Consider the following 25,156-nt stretch of genomic DNA (forward strand, 5'->3'; position numbering starts at 1 on the left):
TTTTAATGATGAAATCTTATATAGATTAAAGCAGATTTGAGGATGGGGCATTAGTAGATTCACAGTTAGTTTGACCTTTTTTTAAACTGTTCAAGAATGAATCAAGACAGATTAGTGTATTCATTCAGATTGCATCTTGACTACATATAAATGGTGAATTTGTTTTCAATTTACTTTCAAGTTGATAAAACTGAGCACAGTTAGCAAACATAAAACATCTATGATAGATTAAAACCTCATAATATGTATATAATGTATATATTCTGTATGACAGCTGCTTCCATTCTGCTACCTGAGCTATGTGGGAACAGCTGGTGAGAAGTGTAAAAAATTGATTATCTAGGAGGAACAAGTTCATTCAAAATACAGTTATTTCTTTTAGCTGGTGTTAATGTCTCCTGCAGCCTGTCAGTGTGCACTGCTGTAGCCTTTACATGGTTGTTATTGATTCTTGTGTATGGCCAAGGCTGCCCCTTTATAACTGTCAAAAAATAGTTACAACCTTCTCAGGATACAAAGAAAATACATCCTGCTGCTCTTGCCATATGTTTGTGTTACATTCAAAAATAGATAAGGTTTTTTGTCTATTGATTTTTTTGTTGTTGTTGTTTTTAATTGCTGTTTTTCGAGAGTATTCTGTTTTCGTTTCTCAATAATTATACCTCAGTCTGTCCTGAATGCCATGGTTAGGAATTAGTACTGTAGACTAAATATTACAGAAAGGCTAAGAGTATTGTTAAATGAGGAAGAAGAATGTCAAATGTTACTAAAAGCTAAACAGCACTAAGTTTTCTTTATATTTTACTATATTTAATTACCACTGAAGGTCCCAGTATCTAATTTAGAAAAATTAGACTTAGTGTAGATGCTTGAGGGGAATCGGATGAGGTGAAAGAGAGACTTGTCCGTCTTACCTTGTATTCAGCTTATTTTGGTCTGAAGCCTTTCTTCTGTGTTCAGTTGATTTAATCACTTCAATTTTGACTAGCTGATTTACTATATGTATTTTGATGTGTACTGAAGGTTGTTCTTCAAATGCCAGTTTTATGGCATCCAAGCCTTGACCAAGAAGTGTAGAATTATTGTGCTAAACTGAAAGTAATACCCAAGATGTTCATATTTTAATGGATAAATAAGTAACAGTGAAGTGCTAATAAATTGTATTGAATATTTGTAAAATGGACTTCTGTTTAAGAAGATATCTGACTGCAAGAGGAGATGTGTTAGGTGAAGGACCTGGTCCACATCTGTAGCAAATACACTCGACAGCATTATTTAAGAGAATTTTAGAATTTTAGTGTTATCATTTCAGATTATAGATCCCATATGTAAGAATATTTAAAGAAAGGAGACAATGTGTAGAACTGTACCCATTCCCTCATGCCACAAAGCCTGTATAGTCTTGTGTGCCCTTTACTTTCACTTAGCTTCTTTATGCTCACTTCTGTAGCAGTTTACTAGATCAGACAAATCCAGGTAGTGAGCAATTACCACTCTAGAGGTATGGGGTAGCTCTTTTGGTCATTAGTTTTCTACTGTTGTGTCTATCTTCTCTTCAGTTTTGTTACTTTCCTTGGCTTTCCACTGTGCATATGTTGCTGCTTATTTGCTTCTTTCTAGCCAACTGTCACCTATTTCTTAGAATGCATTAGGATGCCTATTAGTGATAGATACTTACTCTGGAAATCCATGTCCTGAGATTATCAAACAATCCATTTGGTTGGTGGAGTACGGCAGTTGTTGCTTTAGGACAGATCTCTGATATCCTGTGAGCATTTGTACAGAGGTAATACACGTTCAGCAATAATATGCAATGCTGCATTCAGCAGAATGGCCCTCAGATGAAACTTAACTCTGAAATCTAATCAGTTCACAGAGTGGGGAATAGGTACAAAGGAAAAGATAGTGAACCCATGACAGAACCCTGGAAGAGAACTTCTGTTACCCTCAATGAGCACAATACGTTTATTTAAGCCATCTGGTAATCAGATCAGCCAGACAAATTGGAGAAAGACTAGCAAAGAATAGAACCTTGTAAGTCGTAGATAGAAGCAAAATGCAGAGAGGCTGCCCCAGCCGTCTCAGAGATGGAAAACTTTAAAAGGTGCATTTTAGTTCCATAAAATTATTCTAGGTTATATTATTTAAGATAGATTACATGCACTATCATACTGCATGCAATTTCTTTCCTTTCTCCAGTTTGAATTCAACTACTTGTAGTAATTTCTACCATTGACATCATATCTTCCAGTCTGTCATATTAATTTCATTGTGGATCAGCTAGCTATACTGCTAGTGTCTGATTAGAATTCACTGCTAGGGATTTTATGTTGATTCCTGCTGGGGCTAGAAAATCTCTTTTTCTGAGATTTCTCTGTATTTTTAAATAAGTTGAGAGTTCTGATAAAACTAAACATTGTTAAGCTGAAAAGACTATTCTGAAATTGTGAATGGGACATAGACGGATATCAAAACAGTCTTAAATGAGAAGCTTTTGTGTGTCTGATTTCTTTCTTTTTTTTTTTTTTTCATTCTTTCTGTGGATCTGTATTTTCTATCAAGACTTGCATTTTGGAATTCCTGTGTATTGTAGCCACATCTTACAAACTTGGGTAATCTAAATCCATATTTAGCACCTTACTTGTCTTATTTTTAGAGACATTCAATAAACTTATAGTAGCACTACTGTATTTATGTAGGCCTCTGTGTAAGAATTCTAAAATAAACTGATTTGTGTTGAGATCGTCGGTCTTCAGTGTCTACTGAAATCTATGGGAATTGCTGGTACTCAGTTTTCTGACCAAACACTGTCAATTTCTCTGACAAAAATATTTCAAAGTTTTGGACACTACTTTCAGTCTGTAGTCAGTACTTTCCATATGTTGTGAAGGTCTGGAATTTGAAGACATTTTAATTGTTAAGTCTTTTTATTAAAAAAAAAAAACTGATAAAAGATGCTTGGGAGAACAGAGTAAAGTAAGGATTTTAATTGTCATTTGACTCCATTTAGCACCTACACAGTGTCAGATACTAATAAGGAATTTTGCGCTTGCCCTTTGATATTGAGAAGAAAATGCAAAAGGAAAAAAATACTTCCCTTTAATAAAAGTTGCAATTAACCTTGTGGAATTTAACTCTGTAACAACTTATATTGCTTTGTCATGCAGCCAACTTAATTTTAACTTTCTGTATTTGAACACTGTTGCCAAAAGTGTAGCCTCCCTGGGTGTACTTTTTTTTTCTTGTGTTCCAGTTAGCCATCCTTATTTCTCCCTAGTTAGCTGACTTTACTCAATTTGTTCTTCAGTCCTGCACCTGCACTCATTTAAAGTTTGCACTAGAGGTGCTGAATGAGTGAAGCACTGTCACTCCCTAGTAATATTATTTTGGCGATTGTGTGAAATGTGTTCTTGGAAGTTCCTTTTTGGGGGGGAGGGAGGTTGTAAACCCCCCCCAAACAACCAGATTTTCTATTTGAACAATCCTTATGTCTTTTTTTGTACAAAGGAAAATAGCAGATTGTTGGTTAAGGACTGTCTGTGAAATAGTAATTCATAGGCATAGTTTGTATGCTAAAAAGCTGTTATTAACAATAAGGTCTAACATATAGTTATCAGTGGTGTCTTTTCTGTATAGTGTCTACATAGACTTGTCTGCCCATTTGGTATTGGAAAGTATTGCACTGCTGTTGTGATGCTCACGCTTATGAGAGGTTCTTGAAAGAGGTGTGGGACCAAGCTTGCACCTTCCTTTATGCCCACTTAGGATCCCTTTTCTTAACTTTTGCATTGACAGTGTCTGAAAACTTTAGCTTCTGTATGTGTTGTGGATAGAGTAGTGGAGCAATAAATAGGGCTTGTAGCCCAAAGACCTATTTCTAAGCAGCCAAATCTTAGCTTTCTCAATTGCAGTATTTCCAAATAACCTTTTGCTCAGAGGAGATAATACTTTCATTCAGTCACTTTTGCATGAGCTACTACTATTTCATAATCTGCAAAAGTTTGAACCATTCTTTTCTCCTACGTTCATGTAGTAAAGAATAGAAACTTCTCAATGATGAAGTCCCTCAGTTACATTACATTTAATATAAAATTTTCTAATACTGCTTAGATTTTTTTTTTGCCTGCTATTAAGTTACTTTCACTATCCTCAGCATCTCTTTGTTTATGAAGTTAATGGCAAGTCTGGCTTATTTTGATCTTAATGACAGTTCTGATTAAGTCCATGTATTCTGATCTTAGGCAATGTTTCAAGTAGAAAATGTCATGTATTGCAGCATATGTTAATGAACCGCATGTAATCTACCTGTCTGCTAGAAGAAAAGTTCTTAAAGCTCCAAACACTCTGGTACGTTTCAACAAATACTGTGATATTTTTATATTCATTTTCTTTTAATGCCTAAGTGCTTGTCTAAGCAGAGAGATACTGTAGTGGTGTAGTGGGCTTGATGGTGGAATTACCTGGTTTCAACGTAAGTCTGTCAAAACATAAGCTTGATGTCAGCAATGTGTATCAAAGCTTAAATAATATTCTGCAGTATTTTACATGGGGTTTGGCTATTCTACTCGAGGAAAAAAATGTTGATTACTGTAACAATGCAAGTATAAATGAAACTTTCTTTTGTGCTGTCTCCCCCTTTCAGAAGCATATTCAATGAAGGCATTTTTATTGTAATTCCTTGCTATGATTATGATAATTTAAAATGGATTGTGATAGTTTTTTTTTTTTTTTTCCTTTCAGATGTGCTGGGTCTATGTATGCCTCATAGGAAATGAGTGACATATACCAATAGTGTCAGGAATCAAAATACCCCCTAAAAAGTCATTTATTTGAGTAATTCCACAATAGCTTTTTTCCCATTGATAACTTTAGCTATAGTGCTCTGACATCAGTGTTTATGCCATTTGACATGCAAAGCCATATTTCTCACAGTGATGGTTAGGTTTTATGGCTGAGGAGGAAATAATTTTGAATGTCTACATGACCATAAAGAAAAAGCTTCAGCTAGCAACAGTTAGTTGTGGCATTTTTTTTGCTGGCTGAGGATAATGTTGTCTTCCAGCAAACCACCATCTTGTGGAGCTGTGTGTCCCTGGTGTGATAGGGGAAATGCGACGCTTTTATTTTAGAGAGATGAATGGATAGGTTCAATATCGAGACAGGAAACAAATCAGACATTTGCTAGCTTGCGGAACAAATGCAGGAAAAATACTTTCACTCTCAAATAGAGAAATTCCCAGTTATTTTTTTCTTTGATCAAAACGTGAACAAGAGCTTTGTGCAAAGTGCCACCAGCAAGCGTCCTGTCCTTCCGTGCAGTCTGCAGGGTGTGGTGTGCTCTGCTGCTGCCCTTGCAGAAATGACTTCTCGTGCAGGGATAGTTTTGCCAAGGTGTTTTTTCTTTTTTCTTTTTTTTACATTACTTAAGATTGAAAAGTGAATCAAACTTGTTTTCTCCAGTTTTCCTTTTTTTTTTTTTTTTCCCCAAAATTTTGATCCTCAAAATGTCATTATGTGAAGATGAATGCTTTGTAGTTCATGGAGAAAATGCATCATCAACTTTTAAGAAAGATTGTACCTCCTTTCTCCCTAGCAAAAAATTAATAAGAATCTGTTGAACATGTCAAAAACACTTATTTCTAAAAATCACCCCACGTTATTAATTATATTTATTTGTGTGACGAGTATGCATGTTTCCTCTTCTGTCGTCCTCCTCCTAGCCCAGTAGCCTTTAAATTGCAGATAAACTTCTTCAGCACGGTAATTAGTGAAGCTCAGTCATTGCTCCTTTTATCATGTGATTTTTTTCTTTAGAAGAATGCATTATTAGAGCACTTGCACAGCCAGTCTAGCTGCAACAGCCAGGCGGCAATAGCAGTGCCATTTTTCACAAAGAAAATGTTGAACAGGAGCCAAATGTTTGGTGGCAGAGTCTGTTGCTAGGAAATCAAGTTCCTGAGGCGATTAATGACAAAGCAAGCAATAACAAGAAGGCAGAATTACAGATTTAAAAGGGGGGGGGGGGAAGTGGTTGGTGTTATAATTACCCAAAGAAATCCGTACTCATTAAATTGGCTGTTTTTATGATTGACTTTAATTGGAGGTTAGCTCAGATATTTAGCTCCTTTCCCACCCCTTTAAACACACACATGCACATAATCTGTAGAGCTGCAGACTTGTTTTTCTAAGCATTGAGAGGAGCTTGCCCTGTAATTTGATCCCCACTGACAGATGCATTTTCTATGCTGCCATTTTGAATTAACCTATTGTGCAACAATTTTCCTCAGCTCTGTTGAATAAAACATCAAGTCTTATTACCTCAGATGGATTTGATAGAGTAAAAGAATGTACTTCTAGCTGAAGTAGACTATTTGCAATGAGTTCAGTGATTTGAACTCTGCCAACAAGCACCAATAATTTGTGATGTATACTTAGGGAACGAAAGAGGGAAGAGCCACGTGGGGGGTCTTCTGGGCTGTGCGAAGTTCAAACACAGACCTTGGAGTAATATTGTTGCTTGCACTAAGGTTATTCCCTGAGATCAAGCCTTTTTTAGATGAAGCATGTTAACTAAGATTTTTACCATTAATCAGGTTTTTTTGAACCTGAGGTTCTTTTACCCTCAGTGGGTATGCAAACCGTCAGGCTGCTGAGGGGTTAAAAGTGTGAAAATCAATCTCCCTTTCCCAAAAACCCAACAGTTGGATTTTTCCTTTGAGCCTTCCTTCCTGAAGAGAAATTTTGCCTCCTAAATTCAGGCTTGAGTAAATGAATTTCTTAAAAATAAATTGATATGCCGTCTATGTCCTCTGCTAAGGGAGAGGCAGGCACTCGCTGAGCTCCCCAAGCACTCCGCTGAGCTCCGAGCTCATCCAGTCTGTACAGCAAAATTTTGGCACAGAAATGGGAGCAAACTTACCCTGACATTTAAATCCCGTTGTGTTTCATCGATCGCCTTGAAGACGGTGTTCGCCGCTTATGGCGAGCGACAAGTGAGAAGATACCGTTTACAGTACCTGCAAGTGCGCACCCAGAAGCTGAGCTGTAAAAGCGAACCGTTGCCCCGGCTCTCCGAATTTCTGATGAAACGGCGAAACAACGCAAGTGTGCGTAGTCTGGCCACCAGCACGCACGTCGCTAATCAGATGCCAATGCCAGGCTGTCTGCTTTGTTAAATACCCACGCTCCCTGAGGCAAGGAGACAGCTGCTACAACTACTACGAAATTTGGTAGCTCAATCTATTTTTGCTACCCTTGGGCTACCAAGTTACTGTTAATTCAGGCCACCCCAATTGGTACACTTTAGGGATTATTTTCAAAGTGTTTGTAATTAAAATGATAAAACATCATTATTACTGTGAAGATGTTGTGTGCGCTTTGCGTTTGACAGATACCTACAGAGATAAACCCAGCATGTAATCTTCATTGATATAAGGGTTGCAATTGCATTTCCCTTTTAAACATATATTGCTTTTTAGGGAAAAAAAAAACAAAAGGAGGGAAAAGGGCATGCTTTTATTTCATTAGTAGATTCTGTAAGGCTGTTGAAACGCTGAATTGGTGCGTTGGTGGTGAGGCAGGGCCCCGCATGGCAGAGCAGAGCAGGGCGCTGGTGCGCGGGAGCAGGCACCTCCCTGCCCTGAGGGACGCAGCCTCCAAGGATAGGCAAGGCTGGGCAGGCTTAACAGGCGATTTAAATGTAAATTAAAAAGGAAAAGTCTTCCTGCTCTATAGGGTGAGATGAGTCCATCAGAAGGGAGGTCCTCCTGTTGGCAGGCTCCATGAGATGCTGTCCTTACAGGAGGAGGAGAATTTTGCCTGTTTCCATGTCAACTTTGTCAGAGCAAAATCTCAAAATTAAAGCACCAACAAATCTAGGAGTCTGAAGCTCTGACTAAAATAGGCTTTGCTTCTATCTGGAATCATTTTTGTTTTCAGTATTTTTCAGATAAGGTTAAAATATAAATCATTAATTTAGGACTATTCTGAAGACTAAAATCTGATATTTGAGAATTCAAATTCATCAAGGGGAACTGTTGCTTATTTTGGATACTGACTTGTAAAATTAATAGGTAGCTTATTGTTATTTTATTTATTAACAGGCAGTTGCCACTCTGCACATTTGATTGAATTTCACGGTTCCATCCTCCTTCCGAAAGAGGAAGAGTCTGCTCGTTATGCAGACTGCAACGTCTTCATGTATTACTCCTGAAATGAAAAATGTATTCTTTGTGTCCATGTCATCAGCTGCCGTGTTAAAAACTGCATATAAATATTAAATCAATTGTGCTCTGATTTACATGAAAAAGGTGAATTTCTGTAACCGCAGAAACTCTGCGTGCGCATGTGTGCCACCTTAGCGCTGAGAGTTAAGCTGTTTAAGATAGCCAAGTATTTAGTCTGAAGGTCAAATAATAGTTTAATTTACCATTAACATCTCTTAACAGGGACAGTGCAGTTTAAATACAAACGTAATTTTTTCTGCAAAAAGTTGTGGTTAATGATTTTTCGGTAAAAGGGAATGAAAACAAATGCATACTGGGCCTGGCTGGAAGTGCAGATGGTGCATCTCCAGTGGATTTTTTTCTGTAATGTTCAAGTTCTACAGTCCAATATCATGTACACTGTAGTTTTAAGATGTGCTGTTTTTCCTTTGCTTTGAAATGAGCACTCTAGAATGGTCAAATTTATGGTTGTTATTTCAGAGGCAGTAACTTTTGCACTTAAATTGTAGAATGTTAAAAATACGTATACCTAGCATAAAATGACTCATGCTTGCGTCCTCATAGCTCAAAAACCGAACCGTTCTGAGTTTTAGAATGACATTGACCTTTACAGTATACTAGAGGTGTTTGAAATATCGGGGGTTACAAGTAGGATAGGAATCTGAAGGCTACTTTTAGGCTCTACAAGTAATAATTCTCATTTTAAAAGATAAAAATGTTTTTATAACATAGTTTATCAATATCCTAAAGATCTGTGTCAAATGGATTGTGGTGTGCTATGTTGTGCGCAGCAAATGTCTACTGGTGCAAAAGGTGCTTTGCAAAAATGTTTCTACAAAGATTTTTAGGGATGATGCATTAAACATAGGTTTTAATAAGCCTGCATGTTGAGCTTTTACAACCTTACCTTGTAGTATATTATTTAGCCCTTAAGAGGCAGGAAGGCTGAGTCCAGCCAGCCTTGTTAGTTGTCGGGTCCATTTAAAAAAAGAATTATCTGATTCCTAAAACAGGCTCTGGAAGTTCATTTGAAGAAAGCTATAGGACATAAGATGGATCCTAGATTGGCCTTGGTGCAAGAGTGGAAAAGGCCTTTGGACGCCTGAGATCTGCTTTGTCTAGATCTTCATGGTGTTTTCTGAGTTTCTTTTTAAAGAACAGAAATATGCCCTAAAGAAAGGGCCGAGCAGGTTTTGTGGTGTGGCTTTAATACTTCTCATCTTGGGGGAAGATCCTCAGCAGTTTGCTGGGTCACCCACTTGGTAAATGTGTTTCAGGCTTTCTAGTTTAGATCAAAAGAGATTTTTTTTTTCCCCCCTCCTATGTTTTAAAAGAAGATCTACTTAAAGTACTGAATTCTGTAATTAAGTAATGAATGCTGTTTTGGAAGAAATTTCTACATCAGGGAAATGTAGCTAGGTTCTAACCCTATCTAAGGCATAACCAAAGCAGCATGGTAGGGCATGACCAATGAAACAGTTTACTGATATGAACAACAAGATGAAAACGCCGGTACTAATTGTTGCAAAGGTTCTTATATAAACAAAAGCTGAGGGCACTATAATCTTGTCTGCAGAAGAAGTCTGCTGATGCAGCTGTTGTGGAAAACCCTCATGGGGATTTACATTTTTCTCTGGCAAAAGCACCTTTGAGTGGATTCAGTTCATACCAGCTGCTATTTCAGCAGAAATGCTCTATCCTTTCCAGGCTATTTATGGTTGTACCAAAGCATTTATTGGAAGGGATGTTGTGTTGGTTAAGGATAATATTTTTTTTCCCACATTTCTAAATAATTTAGTTGTTCTGCCAGAATTATTAGATAAATGCTAGGCCATAACATTCATCATAAATATCAGGATATGCTCACTTCATGGCCCATAGATACTGCAATCCCCTTTATAAACCATGGGGTTTCCCATGTGTAATATGTAACTAATAATGTCTGGTCCTTGAAGATCTGGAGATGAAAAGATCTGCCTTGTTGTTAATTATTGATTTTTTTTAATATATGAAAGTCACTGAAGTTCTGTTGCAGAATGTCACTGCTCTTAATAGTTTTTGGCCTGCTATGGTGTAGCCCGATGCAATACAACAGTACTTTCCTGCAAATTTGAAAATGGTGGGGAGCAGCAGTCAGCAGTATTTAGCATGAAATATGCCTCAGCATTTGCCTCTGAACATGTCTTTTTAAGACCATATGGAGGATAATTGGTGCTGAACAACATAGAGGTGTTTTGTGAGAAGTAAAGGCTAAGCGTTATGAAGAGCTGAAGAATCAAAGAATGAGATGAACAGAAGAAGAGAATGGAAGAGTGGATGTGCTTAGTTCTCTGGCTGTTGCTTTCTGTACATGTCCTGAAGGGAGAGGGCACTGGATTTTGATAGATTTCTATGCATGATAAGGTTAAGATTAAGGAATTCAGCAGAACTGTGACACAGAGATGGTGGTCATGGAAGAGAGTGTGAAGAATTGCAGTGGAGAAGAAACAACATAATCAGGCGTTGAGAGCACCCACAAGAATATTGACATTTACATCTGGGTCTGCTACCATTAGCATTCTTTGTATAAGTAGTTCTTATAACACTTGAGTGCAGAGAAGCAAGGTAAGAATGAATTTCATCCTTAGATATGAAATTCCCTCTTTTGAGGACTGGAGTAGAAACATAAAAAAGGTGGGAGGGTTTGTGGCTTTTAAAATCTATTAAGATATTTTATTTCAAACAGAAGATTTAGAACTCGTTGAGCAGAGTGCTAAAATTAAAGTTCCTCACTATTTCTTGATTTTAATCATGAACTGAATATTAAAACAGTGGCTGAATTTACAAACTGCATAGGATAGGAAATTCTCAACAATGTGAAGGACCCAATTTTATCTGAAGAGAAATTTTCAGTGAGCATTTATAAAAGATAGCAAGTGTTCCTTTTTCAGAACTAGTGCTGTCCCTAAGTGCTGCTTTCTGCTGCTGCGAGTGGGCTGAAGGCAGATTCTGCTGAGGGCTGTAGATTCTTATCCGCCTAATTGAGCCGTCATTTGTTGACATGAGTGAAACCATGTGACCTGCCTTTAATGCATTTCTCAGCAACAGCAGGAGCGTAAATTGTAGTTCATGAAAGGGAGCAGAGATGGTAACATTTTTAGAATGGCCTTCTATGAGTATACTGTGGGGTTTGTATTAAAAGAGAATAAGAATGTTTGAATGGCCACATGGGAAAAACATTGAATAAAATCATTGAATTCTAATTATTTTGAAAGCATTGAACTGCTTCTACTACAAAGCTCCCAACTCTTCAGAATATGAATGTAATAATTTTAGCAGCCTGATGACAAAATTATGCCAGTAGAATTGAAAGCAGGTATCTTTATTTTTTTGAGCAAACATGTCTGCATAGTAATCTGTCCAATTGCAGAGCTGATTTTCAGGTATTGTATGGTGGTGAAAGGAATAACACAAAACATTTGGTATTATCATTTGGTAGACGAATACTAGAAAAGACTAATAAAATTTACTCTATAAATTAGAGGCACAGTCTCTATTTTATTCAATTCATCTAGCACATCAATTTAATATTTAACTTCAACTATACTCTCTAACCAAATTTCCTGTTTTATAGAATGTAGAATTACAAGCATTACACTGTCTTTTTCAAGACATCTGTTCACTCGAGCAGTCTTTTGTTCAGCATTAGGTTGAATTGATCTCATCTGTAGGAAAGGTTAATTTCAATTTTGTTATTTATTTTTTTAATAAGGGATTGCTGACTGCTCAATTGATGAGTGGCATCATGGGTTGGAAGGCGGTGGCTCGGCAGCAAAGGCAGCTCAGAATGGTTTGTAGAAATTACGCAGCTGAGGAACGTGAGGGAGGTATAACTCGGGAGGAGTTGTAGCTAGCTTGTGGATGAATAGATAATCTGATGGTGTCTGCTAATTTTCACATCGCCAGTAGTCATATCACCACCGAGCTGACAGGAAAGAGTATCAGAAAGGTGCTTGATTCTTGCAAACTGAATGTCTCTAGAGGAAATTGTCTATGCTGGAATAGTTGGCAGCTGGACAAGTATTGTATGTGCTTCGCGTGTTTTTTTTCCTCTTGCCTGGCCATGAGGGTGAGATACTGGGTTGGAAGGACCTTTGGTTCAGTAATTGAGTATGACTGCTCTTAAGTTCTCAAGATTCATCATTTGTACCTCTCCTAGTGAGAGAAGAAAAATGAGAACAACAATAGACAAAGGTGTTCGAGGTGAAAAAGAGAAGTATAAATCTTCAGATTTTAGGAAAAAATACTTTAGGGCATTTTATTACATTGTTTCTATTAATACTTTACATTAAAAAAAATCCATGTGCCTCAATATTTTTTGCAGGTATATGGTGATAGTATGAATACAGGAAATACAGGTTCACATGCATTGTGAACTATGGCAGAGTATGTACTGTAATTTCCACAGTTGAACTGATAAAGTTATTTGGTTTATGTTTGAAAGTGGACTTGGTTAGGACGGAGTTATCATAAGCCTGTATTACCAACTAGAAAGAGATGCTACTGTTTGTATCAGCCTTGAGGTCAAAATTCTAAATTGCAGTTGTAAAATGTAGTAGTATGCATGTGAATATATGTTCATATGCAAGTAAATATATATTCATTTTAAGAGTAGATTTAGACTTTCACATGTAGGAGGCAACACCTAGCATGCCAAGCAGAACTAGAGTTCAGTTTTCTAAGCTGATGTAGAAGGTCATAATTGAATCACAGTCAACATATATTTAACCCAGAATCAGTTTGTTCCTTGAATCCTCTTGTTTTCCAGTTTGGGAGAATAATTCATACAGCATTTGACTGACATATTGTCAGGAAGGAAGAGCACTGTCACGCTTCCTCCCATTCGCCTCTTTTCAGCAAGTTCAGGTTAGAGACAAGCAAACCTTAAAACTTGCTCATTTCCTCCTCTCTGCACATAACATAAATGCATGTGTGTGCATATGCAGCCAGTGTAGCAATTGGGCTTTGAAAAGATTTTAACTCTTCCTAGCAATACTTGAGCAATGTGTTAAAGCCAGTAACAGTTTATTCTACAATTCTAAATTTAGTCATAATCTTGTCTTTTCATTCTTAGTAGTAGTATCTATATTGTAATGTTTAAAGTAATTATTTATATTTTACTGCAAATAGATACTACTTATATTGCATCAGTTTTACAAGGCTGCATTGTCCTATTGTTATGATTCAGCGAAGTTTTCAGTTTTTATAATTTTAACAGTAAGTAGCTTTTAGTTTTAAATTAATAGAAAATATATGGCCCTAGCTGGAACTCTTTACTCAGGCAGTGCTTCTACTGAGAGCTGAAAGACTCCTAAACAAGAAAAACAAAACCAAAGAAGTCTTATTAGTATTGAGTGTGCCCCTCAGGTAGAGATCCGTGTTCTTGTTTTTGCCAATTCAAAATGTCCAGTGGAAATCAATTTATGTTTTTAGTACAACAAGAAAAGAGGGATTGAAATAATAAGAACCTCGGTTTGTTGATCTAGCCACTGGCAGAAAATCAGTGTTGTAGGCTGACTCATCTATACAAGAATGGCAACGGTAGCCCACAGCTGAATAAAAAGAAAAGTCAGTTACACTGTATGTACTCTCATGTTTTGCCTGTGTGCCTTAATTATTTTAATTGAAATGAAATTAGATGCTGTTTATGACAATCATAAACTTATACATTTGAGTTATAAATTAGGTAAGATCTTAAGGATAATTGGTACAGATTTTGAGCTAAATCTAAGATGTTTAATAGTCCCTTCAAGTTGAAGAGCTCTGGCTAAATATGGAAGTTTGATGAAATGCGTAAAGCATGTTAGCTATAAATTCTACAAGAGAAATGTTTGCTTTGGAGTTCTGTTTGCCTTCACTGATAAGTTTGCCTAGCAATACTCAGAAATGATGATTGCCCTGAAACAGATGATGGTTCCAAAATAAGCCTTGTGCAAATTAGAAGTTAATATTTGCCTGATCCGACAAATGAGTAATAAGTTTTAGAGCAGGCATAAAAGCGATTCTCAAATTATACTCTCTTAAGTAAAAAGAACAAGAAGCTTTTAGAAATCCTGTGAAACATTATGGGTTCATCTTCCATGTCAGTAGTTTTTGGTGCCAGAAAAGCCACAAGTGGTTGAGAATACAAAATAATGAACTAACCAGTTCTACCCAGATGTTAAGGATTATTACTACTAGTAACTTACTTAATTGCCATGAAGTTTTTCATTACCAGAACCTCTGATGAGATGACTGCTTTCTCAAAATCCAAGACACTCTTTTTTTATGCTGAACATTACTGCTTCTTTGTTTATTTTCTGGAAGCTTTTTGCTTCTAATGCATGGTATCAAGTATATTTTTGTCTGAAATGCATTATGAAAGGACACACATACGGTTGATCTGTCTTGTTTTTGTTTGTATAGCCTTGTTTGGCATAGAATTTCAAATAACCAAACACTACACAGATCCTGCAACCCCAAAATACTCTGGTGGTTTGGTAATAATAAGTCAGAAAAATCAGATTTCATTCTTTTGTCATCTTTGTTCTTTCTAACTTGTCATATTAAAAAGCTTATTGCCATGTTAGTAATTAAAATCCTAGATTTCAAGTGTATGGAAACAGAGGACTTATGCTGCAAAGGTGGTTGGTTTAGTCTCCAGAGAGAGATGCCTTTTTTTAATCTCCTCATACCTCAGCTGCCTTTGTGACAAGATTTTCTGTACTGTGTCGTTTATTTTAGAATTTAATTTGCTTGTGTCACGCAGAAGCTTTCTGTTGCTTAGTTGATGTAAAATATAAAAATTAATCTCTCATCATCTCAGAATCTCTCCTGTTAATGATACGCAGGAAGATGTACCCACTGTCACATGGGTTAAGCCTTTAACACTTGAGTCATGAACTTCATAAATCATCTACAGGAGGCAATAGTGCTACCAGCTGCACTTGTTGTCACAGGACATTTTTCACAATATGGAGCAAAATTAAATAAGAGGGGGCAAAGAGCATATTATAAAGGAGTTCAGTACACTGTAGGGGAAATTGCTTGTATTTTTATTCAATGTATTCAAGAAACTTTGTTAGGATGTGGGATACCCCGTTTGGTTTACAGTGTGGTTTTCCTGGAAGGATAGCATTGGTTAAGCACAATAAAGGAAACAAATCATTTTCCCCAGACATATGTGGTTGAAGTTCGGTAACTGTTTGCTGTTAAGAGCCCTAGACTAGCAGTGGTTGGTTTGCCTTGCACTAATGTGAGTGCATGTGATTGGTGCTTCAAATGCAGCAGTAAATCTAGATGTATTTTTCTCCTGTTTTTGCTCATATTTTTGGTATATATAGCTCTCAGGTTGTTACAAGGGATTGTTATGTGCTAGTAAGACCACTCTATACATTCAGTTCTAAATATTTGATGTATTATGTTGACTGTACTGTATACTTATTAAAATTTTGTTGAACACTGTGTGCCATATAGTCATAACAGGTATTTGAATTTTTAATATGAATGCTACAGCGGATTACTCTTTTAATAAGAAGATAGCTTATCACCTGACTTCAGCAAGCTAATCCTAAAAAAAAAAAAAAAAAAAAAAAGGCAGAAAAGGTAATTCCTTCTCAGAAAAGAAGTTTCAGTTACTAGCAATCCAGATGTGAAATTAAGCACATCTTCAGCTTGCTTCATTGTCAAAATGGATTTAGATTTAGGGAAATTTTTACGGCGTTAAGTAAATTCTCGCAAGCAATGATGTGAATGTAAAACGTGACGAAAATAACTTACTATGAAATGCACATTTATTACTATCTTGGAAGCTGATATTAGAAGCATTTATAGCTGTTTACTCTACAGTTGGCTTGAAAGCGACTGGATATGTCTTCTTTCAGAGATGGCCATGCTGTTCCAGCTGTGACATAGCAGGAGTATTGACAGTTGTTTTAGCTGAATGGGAGTTGAACCACTTTCAGCAGTGCTTTGTTTAGGACTACTTTGTGCTCTAATTGATCTGGATACTTTAAGGTGTTCTCTAAAGTTATACTGATGTTGTTTAATACAAAAACTGTTCAAGCACGGGTTGGGCAAAGTTGTTGTCATTGATTTTCCTGTTAAATCCAAAAAAAGAGAATTAACCTCATCCCCTCTATTTGCTTTAAATCAATGATGTTGATTAAATAAGCTGCTTTTTTTTTTTTCCTGCCTGTTACGTCGCACTCATTTGAATAGCTACTTAAACATATGTAAAACTAACATTTAAGTACTATTTATTTTCTCAGAAAATATTTTCTTCAACAGACGAAAAGAGAAATATACATGATAAATAAAATAGAAAATAATAATGTTTGCAACTCCTTTGAGAGGGAGTTGTTAAAGCAAGACAAGTGCTAAGGGAAGAGTAGGAGAGCATGGCCATCGTATAGTGATGCTTGCATGAAATACTTTCTCAGCTTTCAGTAATCTGCAGCTGAAAACCTTCCTCAGGTAAAGGTGGTAGCGTGGTGAGGGTTGAGTTTTTTTCTGAATGAATGTAATTAATAATTTTTTGAACTTCTCAAAACACTTAGTGTTTGTCACATCCTGAGATAACAAGTCACACACTGGAATTGTAAGTGCTTCCTAAAAGGACCCTAAGATGGCATGTATATCTGCACTGCAGAGCTAGGTCAAGTTGATGCTTTCAAGTTTGCTTATAGTGAGGAAAGGTGGACTCACTATGTGCAAAACTGTGTTTGTGTGTGTGTGTAATTTCATATGATGTCCTGTAGTCCCTGTATTATGAGAGACTTTGAGCAGTTGTTCTCCATTCGCATTCTCTGTGCCCCTCCTGATGCTGGAAGTTAGTTTTTTGTTTTTTGTTTTTTTTTTTTTGTTTGTTTTTTTTATGGGTGAGTTTGTCTGGTACTTGCCATAGAGTTAGCAGCGATGGGAATTTAGAGTGCCAGGCTGTTCCCCATATGGATCTCATTAGTGTGTGTAGACTGTGAGGTAACGAATTCAGCTTTTGAAGTGGAATGGGCTAATGTGCACAAAGGCTTTAGTGTCTTAAGGCTCGCCTGCAGAAGGAAGCTCGGACAGTGTGTAAGAGTGTGAATTTATAGTATGGTAGTTGCTCAAGTATTGCATGAATACTTTTAATGCACACCACTCTGAAAGTGATGTAAGATTTACTTTCATACTAAAAATATGGATAAACCCAAGTATGACCTTTCCAGGAGTTACTGTGGAGTATGTACTGTGTTACAGTCTAATTTCCTGTATATTTACCTTCTTATGTGGACAAGCCCATATACAGCATGTGGGTATAGATTTCTATTTTCTCTTAGTAACTTCATCCTTCTTTGGTTTTAGTTGTATGTTGAACGTTATATCTCTTTATGAGTAATTTGTTTTTTACCTGTTCACGATCTCCTGGCTCTAAATTGAAAGGTCCCAGTTTTGCTCTTTTCCTACCCTGGATCTGCCTGTAATCATGATGACGTGATGCAGGCTGCCAAGAGCTGAACACTGTTTCAGATTAGGATGTATGTTTGTAATTTATTCAGAATTATTTCATAAACTTGATATATTCTCTTTGTTTTTTTTTTTATAGTTGCCAAGCAATGAGTTTGCCTCATTGAGTTTGTAAAGCTTGAGGGAATGTCCTTTCTTCCTAGTTTGAGCCCCTGATATTTAAAAAACATAAACCTGTAAATATTCTAATAATGAAGACTTAGGAATGACAAGATCCCGCCCACCCCAAGATCATCTAGACCTTGGCAGGATAAAGGAGAAGGAATCCAGATGATAGATGCTGTGTGAGAGTAGTACCTATCTCGAAACCTGAGCTGGTGTGTCTGACATGGTGCTGCCATTGAAGAAGACAAACTGAGGAAAGAGCGTGCACGTCCCAGAAATCAGTTTGCTGTTTTTGAGGTAGTACCTAGATAGACTAGGTTTTGTGAAGCTGAAAATTCCATGCCAAAAAAGCAAAATCAATCTTGCTTACTGTTTTACCCCGTTTTTAAATAGGCATGAAAATCTTTTTATAAAAAAATCTATAGTTGCTATAGTGTTCTTATTTTATGTTGCTAGCAGCTCACAAAGGGTTTGCATATGTGCATATGTCTACCTTCTCTCAAGAGTATGGACTTTTACACCCTTTAACAACCTGAAGTGGTTGTATATCCAGTGGCAATAGATTAAAAAAAAAGAAAAAAAGTTAATTATAAAATGTGCCTTGCTACACGTGGCTTAATGCCAGAATAGTCAGTGGTTTGCAAAACTTCTGTGATATCCTGAAAAGAATTATATCGCCATATACTGTTGTACGCTACTGATGTCCTCCTACACCTAACCCTGGCAATTGCATGCAGCTTTGCTCAGAATGAGGATATAAAATTAACCTTACAAATCATTCCATGTTTGCACAGCAGCAAATATTCTTATTCATACAGTCAGTTGTGTAGACCACTTGTGATTTGTAGGGTTAATTTTATAGCTAAGCATAACAAAGCAATCAACAAAAACTTTAGTAAGAAAATAGGGGGAGGTGGAGGAGGCGGTCACAGGCATACAGTGGTGCATGTGGCACGCTTTTCCTGCTGTACTGATGGTTTGTCGTAGAGTCTGAGCATTGCTTCTGTGAGCTGTGCATGGGCTGTATTTTTGCCCAGTCTTTGGAAGAATATACGAGCCTTTATATAGCATCTAATTTATTTTTTTTTCTTTGGGTGTGATCTTAGTGGCAACACTGTGTGAACAGTCCAGGTAGCTTACCCTGGCTGGTTGTTCTGAAAGCCTGTTCTGCAACTTTCTCTGTACAAATCTCCTAATCTGTTTTGCCCCAAAGAAACTTTTCCACCTTCTTTCTATCTGTGTTTGAATTACATGAATACCTTTTCAGCATTTCAGCAGTAGTAATTCTGCCTGCATGCCCTGGTAGTAATAAGTTTGAATGTAGCATTTTTACACTTGAATTGTAAGTGCTTCCTAAAAGGACCCTAAGACATCATGTATATCTGCGCTGCAGAGCTAGGTCAAGTTGATGCTTTCAAGTTTGCTTATAGTGAGGGAGGGTGGACTCACTATGTGTGAAATAGCACTGGAGTTACTACATATGCATATGTATTGGCACTACTGTCTCGTGTGTTACACAGAGGTTTGGGGCACATGCCCAATTTTTTTGTTATCCAGTAATCTAAACCACTCTCTCAAATGTTTTCCTAAATAGGAAGCTTTTATTCTCTAACGTATTTCCTGAGTTAAAGCTAATCGATTCTTTTGGGGGCATATAATTATATGTGGCAAAGAATTAAAAGTCTTACCATAAAGCTTGTCAGCCTCCACATTCGGAGTAGTTAAGTTACCAGGAAGTGAGTTATTCTAGCTTGAATATTACACTGTGGTGCATCAGGATGGTTTTTTCTGCAGCAAAATGCATCCAGTTGACAGCCACCACCTCCTCCTCTTGTAGGTTCCCACCCCTAAGAAAACACCCCAAAAGATAGTGTGCATATTTTGAATTGAACTCTGCAATGTGAAGCAATCCATCCTTCGCAAGTAATAACTGGTAGTAATATTGTCACTGCCTCAGGATTTTTTTTTTCCTTTGCATCACTGTTCATAATACAACAGTTCTTATAAATACCAAGTATGTGTTCTCAGGGGAAACTCTGAAGGACTTTTTCTTAAATATACCAAACAAATTGAGTATTCCAGTTCTCTTCTTTTTAAAACAAATATTTTCTGGAAGACTAGTCTCTCACAAAAGTAGATATTGATGTGGTATCCATGTGGGACAGAAAAGGATTGTTTGAGCTCACTCAAGTGAAGTCCTCCACCTCTTTTGTAACAAGTACAGACACCAGCAGATGAATGAGTGTTACAGCTGGTGCCTGTCATGATCACATGCTCTGCTTATGGATCTTGTCTTACTCTAGTCTTGATGTATTACAATAATTGAAGTAATAAACTTCACAGTGAAGGATTCAAGAAGTAAAAGATACAGCTTCTACTTGGACTTGAAATCCCTTTATTAAACTGAGGGTTTATAGTTTAGGGAGAGCAGTATGTCAATGATTTTTTGGGGGTGGGGGAGCGCAGCAGAGGGAGATTTTTTTATGAAAAGACTGAAATGTTTGCTATTTTTCTAGTGAATGTAGGTGGAAGAAAGCAATGTTTTGAACACATGAAATATAACAACATTCTGATAGAAGCACTGATCTTCTATAAAGATTTCTTTCACAAGTGAATAATTGATAAAGCTAAAGTCTCCCACTGAAATTTCTACAAGATAGATACATTTCACAGAGCAGTTTAATTGTGTCGTAATGATGCTTTTAACTCTGGTAAAACAAATTACTGAATTCTTGAAATGTGTCTTTTAGCATTAGTGTTTTTCATATAGAAAATCTAAATGATTCTGCATTCAAGTGTGTTTGTGTGGCCTGTAATGTGCCAGCGCAATGTCATATATGCCTCCAGCCTGCAGCAGCAAGATCAATGTCTGTGCTGAGGAACAAAAGGAAAAACTAACACATATCTAGAAACGTGAGAAAGTGTTGTGCAAGTTGAAATAGGGATTCGATGCTGTTTGTAACTTTGCAGAGAATCCTACAGAAACTTGACGCTTCGGAAGTGCGGGCGTCCCGGGCCGGGGTCTCGGAGCACTGGGGCAGTCTCGTGCAGGATCCTGCTTGTCCACAGTCCCAGCATCAAAGCTGACGTATTTATTTGTGGAGGCAAATGAAGATCTCGGGGCTAGCGTCTCTTCCGTAAAAACATAACAAAATTCAAAACAAATTCTTCTCTCTACTCCACCCTCTGGAAAAAAAAGGGGGGAGAGGAGGAGAAAAAAGCTTCGGTAAAGTTAACAACTGCTTGGTGAGAGGGCAGCGACTGAAAAACTGCAATTCCTTGAAAGCGCTAATGTCGACATACAGTATTCTGGTTAGCTTATTTTCATTATATCCCGAAATCCCACATTGTTTCTTGTTGAGATATAGCTCACAGCATACGTATAGCTCACTTCATTAACTTACTGTTAACTGTGTCTGGTTAAAGTTCCTTCTCCCAGTGATTACGCTGGAAATTACAAAGTGGGTTTCTTCAGAAGTCTCATAAAGCACTGCTGCAAAGCAAGTTGTGTGCAGGGAATGTCTGATGTTAGCAAATGTGTGTGCACACAGAAACATGCATATGATTCGTATGTAAGTTCTCAAGCTGTTAGACTAAAACTTGCTAAATTCATCACAGATTAAATCTCACCTTTAATTATAATTCAAGGTAATTTTCAATGCATAATTAAGAATTGATTTAGAAAAGGCCAAATTGGAGACATTTTTAACAGTACAAGAGAAATACTTTTTTTTTTAAGCACTCTGAATTCAATCTGGTATTCCTAAACTGATACAAGAAGAAAGAACACCTAATCTCAGGTAAAGAGAAACCAAAATACAGGGTTTTTTAAAGTCTGGACAGAGTGATAATTGTTCTAGACCTTAAAAAAAAAATAGATGTTTATTGTGATGGTTAATTATCCCACTTTATAATACGTAAAGCTGGTTTGCATGCCACATTCAAAGGAAAAGGTAACTTTCATTACACATAGTCTACCTTCAGGTAAACAGATCTGCATGACTTGCTAGCAAATGCTATGTGCTATATGCTATGTTGTGAGTTAGACTGAAATCGTAAATACTTTGAAACTTGATATTAATTTTCGGTCACATTAATTAATACCTTCCTTCAGTTTATTTATATCTTACTGTTTAAGCTGCATGACAATGTTCCTTTTTGTTAGAAAACAATTCTTTACAATTCCCAGATGTCTTCGTTAGATGGTGGTAATATTATTTTTCCTGTTTGAGCTCTGTAGAAAAAATTGGGAACCTGTGGAACAACTAAGGTGTTTGCCGGAAAAATTTGCCAAGATGCTGTTCTGTGCCTTTTGATTTTTTTTTTGTTGTTGTTTTGTGATGTTTGAAGACGCTAGATAAGAACCGAGGTGTACTGATAGGTCAACGTTTTGAAGAGGAACTTAATGGAAAGAGTAAATCCTGGTGTGATAACGTTTGCCAAAAGAGAAAGTGGGGTGGAAGGGGAAGGGAACTGAGAAGAACAGTCTTGGCGAGACCCAGTGGGTTTTTTAACGGAGATCATCTTCTGCATATTTCTAAACATTCCAAAAGCTTGTTATTTGATTTACAAGTTAGTTTATATTTCTCACTGTTGTGCTTTCCTTTGTTGTTATTTTTTATGTAGTATTCCAGGATTTTTAAATGTTTATTTTTTCAAGTAGGGATTATCCTTTTCGTATTTTTGCCACTTTATAGAAAAAAACAGTTGATTTCTCCTAAGTTAACTTTATAGTGAGGTAGATGCTGTTCTAACTGTTAAACAATAAATATATCAATGTGAAAATATTTCGACGAAAAGCAGTAAAGGTTGTATTCCCTTCTCATAAATCTATACAGCTAAATATGCAGGTGAGATGCCACATTTTCCCTTTGAATCTTGTGGTTTCCATGTGTCTTATAGGTAAAATGTTAACAGGAAAAATGCATAAAGGACTAGAGATCTAATTCTGTCTGCCTAACCGTCTGCATCAGTCACAGTGGTTAAAGGAGTTAAGTGACATTGACACAATCTTTAGCAAAAGACTGCTTTTTTCCTAGAAGTAAGTAGTGTTAGATTAACTGTTTAGATTAACCTACTATTACTTAAAAGACAGTTGATGCACAGGACAATTGAATATGCAAGTTTAAATGTAGTTGTAAGAGTACTATTCCACTGGAGCGAGACTGTTTAAAAATTATTGAACTTTTTGCCGAGCCTTCCTGTTTCCTGACTTGGTGTGCGTCGTGAGGTCGAAGGCGCAGTGGTTGTCCAGGTGGCAGACGCTGCCGTGGCGCTGGCCCGGTTCTGCGTGTAGTCTTGTATTGCAGAAAGAGCTAGCAGAGTAAGATAGTCAACTGTGATTTATGAGGATCTTAGTTAAAATCTAAAATATAAAAGCTTAAGAAAAGTATCTGGCTTGTTACAGGGATCCTGAACAGTTAAACAACTGTGTACAAGTTTCAGCTTCAAGCTGATCTCTCAGAAAATGTGTAAAAGCAGACTTTACACAATTCTGTCAAAAATGCAGTGGGTTACATTACTTACATGCCCTTTTCACAGTATTCTCTCACCTCCCACTCATCTTTAGCAAACCTCTGTAGTTATTCCTACTGATTAAATTGGGGCTTAGAGGTGAGTAGAGAGTGTAGAGCTCCAGGCTATTCATCTTGTGGGGCTGACGTGATCTTTGAAGACTGATAGCAATTTGTGGATGTGCTTTTTATTTACCCATTTAAACCTGCTAGTAAAGTTCACGCTTGGAAAAAGCATGTGCCTCTGATTGGCAGCATGGACACCCGAGCAAGAACGCTTACGCGCAGACGGTTGACTGTCCCTTTTGCGCTGTTTGTGCATTTGGGTTAGTAAATAAACTTCCTTTTCTGTTTGCTGTATCACGGTAAGAATTTTGCTTTGTGTTCGAGTTAAGGGTGCCTCAGCACAGGAATGAAACGCTTTAAACCCACGCGTCTTTGGGACTAGTAACATTACAGAGGTGAAGCTTTAACAGAGAGGTAAGGTGGTAAGTGCTTTTTTCTCCAACAGCAGAAACGTATTGAGAATACAACAAAAATAAAAGGGAGAGGGGATTAAACAATCCATAAAAATGTTGGCCCAAGCAGGCACAAGTGTTGATCAGTTCAGAACCACTCTTGAGAGATGCATGGGTGGAAATCACAAATGTTGTGCTCCTCAGATTCTCCAAGTTAATTCTAATTATGTAAATGTTATTGTTACTCATGACTTAATTGTAACACTTACTAAGTTTTTTGATCCTGAATTTTTTTGTGACATGACATTCCGTGCATTTAAACGCATAACACATTTTTTAAAAGCAACTCCTTAATACTGTTTGATGGGAAAGTCTACTAACAGAGCCTTCCTTCTCCTGCCAAACTTAATGCAGGATTCTTTAGAGTCTGCCTTAATGGTAATATTTTGTACATACTTCAAGAAGGTTCTGTTGCTATAAATGTGAAGTTACACTTAAGAATGCCTTACATCTTTTATTGTAAGGATATTTATATATAAAGGTGTTACTGGATTTGATGCTTGTCCATTTTCAGAGCTGAAATTTAATTTTAAGGCTTGGGGTCAGCATTTTTCAAAGTTTGCAAAACTGTAATCCTCGAAAAATACTGTACAGAAAATAGCAAGCTGTTTTGTATTTGCTAAAAGCTGAGAAAGTTATTACTTTGGCTTTTGCCAAGTAAGATGACTAAAAAAAGAAAAAGTTTATCAGAAAGGATTATGGAAGGAACAGATTTATGGCAAGTGTCTGATATATACCCAGAATCCTCATGTTCAACTAAACCAGACGTGCCCTGGGCCTTCTGGAGCACAATGCCCTCAGCAAGTAGCTTTCGACAGCTTTTTCAGGAAGCAATATTTTTCTTCAGAAAGAGGGTCACTCCACTGTTTTTCTTTTTCCTTCTCTCCTGTCTTATCTTTTGAGTTCAGGAAGTACTTTAAATTTACAGCCAGCTTTGAAGGCATGAAGCAAGTTCAGCCCCAGAAGTATTTCCTGTTATGGCATTAATCTAATTCCATGAAAGTGGAACTGATTTTTCATCTGTAAAGTAGATAAAGTGCCTGGAGCAGCAGACCATTACTCTGGGTTATCATGATAAAGAGGCTTAGTTTTGACACCAAAGTGTTTATCAGCCTAACCAGGGGAAGATTTCATCCTTTTTGTTGAAAGAGATATTAATGGATTATAATATTTCTTTGTTTCATGGAGACAATGAGTTCATATTGAAAATGTTGACCTGAAATAACAATGTTCCCATAACAAATTATAAGTTAATTTATCTGGAAACCTGGGG

The 25,156-nt window shown here is 37.0% G+C and overlaps 1 protein-coding gene across 2 annotated transcripts in view; it reads left to right on the top strand.

Annotated features, from left to right (window-relative positions):
* Positions 1-25,156, top strand: part of ADK (adenosine kinase) — a 302,860-nt gene that overhangs the window by 145,502 nt on the left and 132,202 nt on the right. The gene's annotated exons all lie outside the window — the stretch shown is intronic.

Source organism: Rhea pennata, chromosome 7, assembly GCF_028389875.1.
Source record: "Rhea pennata isolate bPtePen1 chromosome 7, bPtePen1.pri, whole genome shotgun sequence".
NCBI lineage: Eukaryota > Metazoa > Chordata > Aves > Rheiformes > Rheidae > Rhea > Rhea pennata.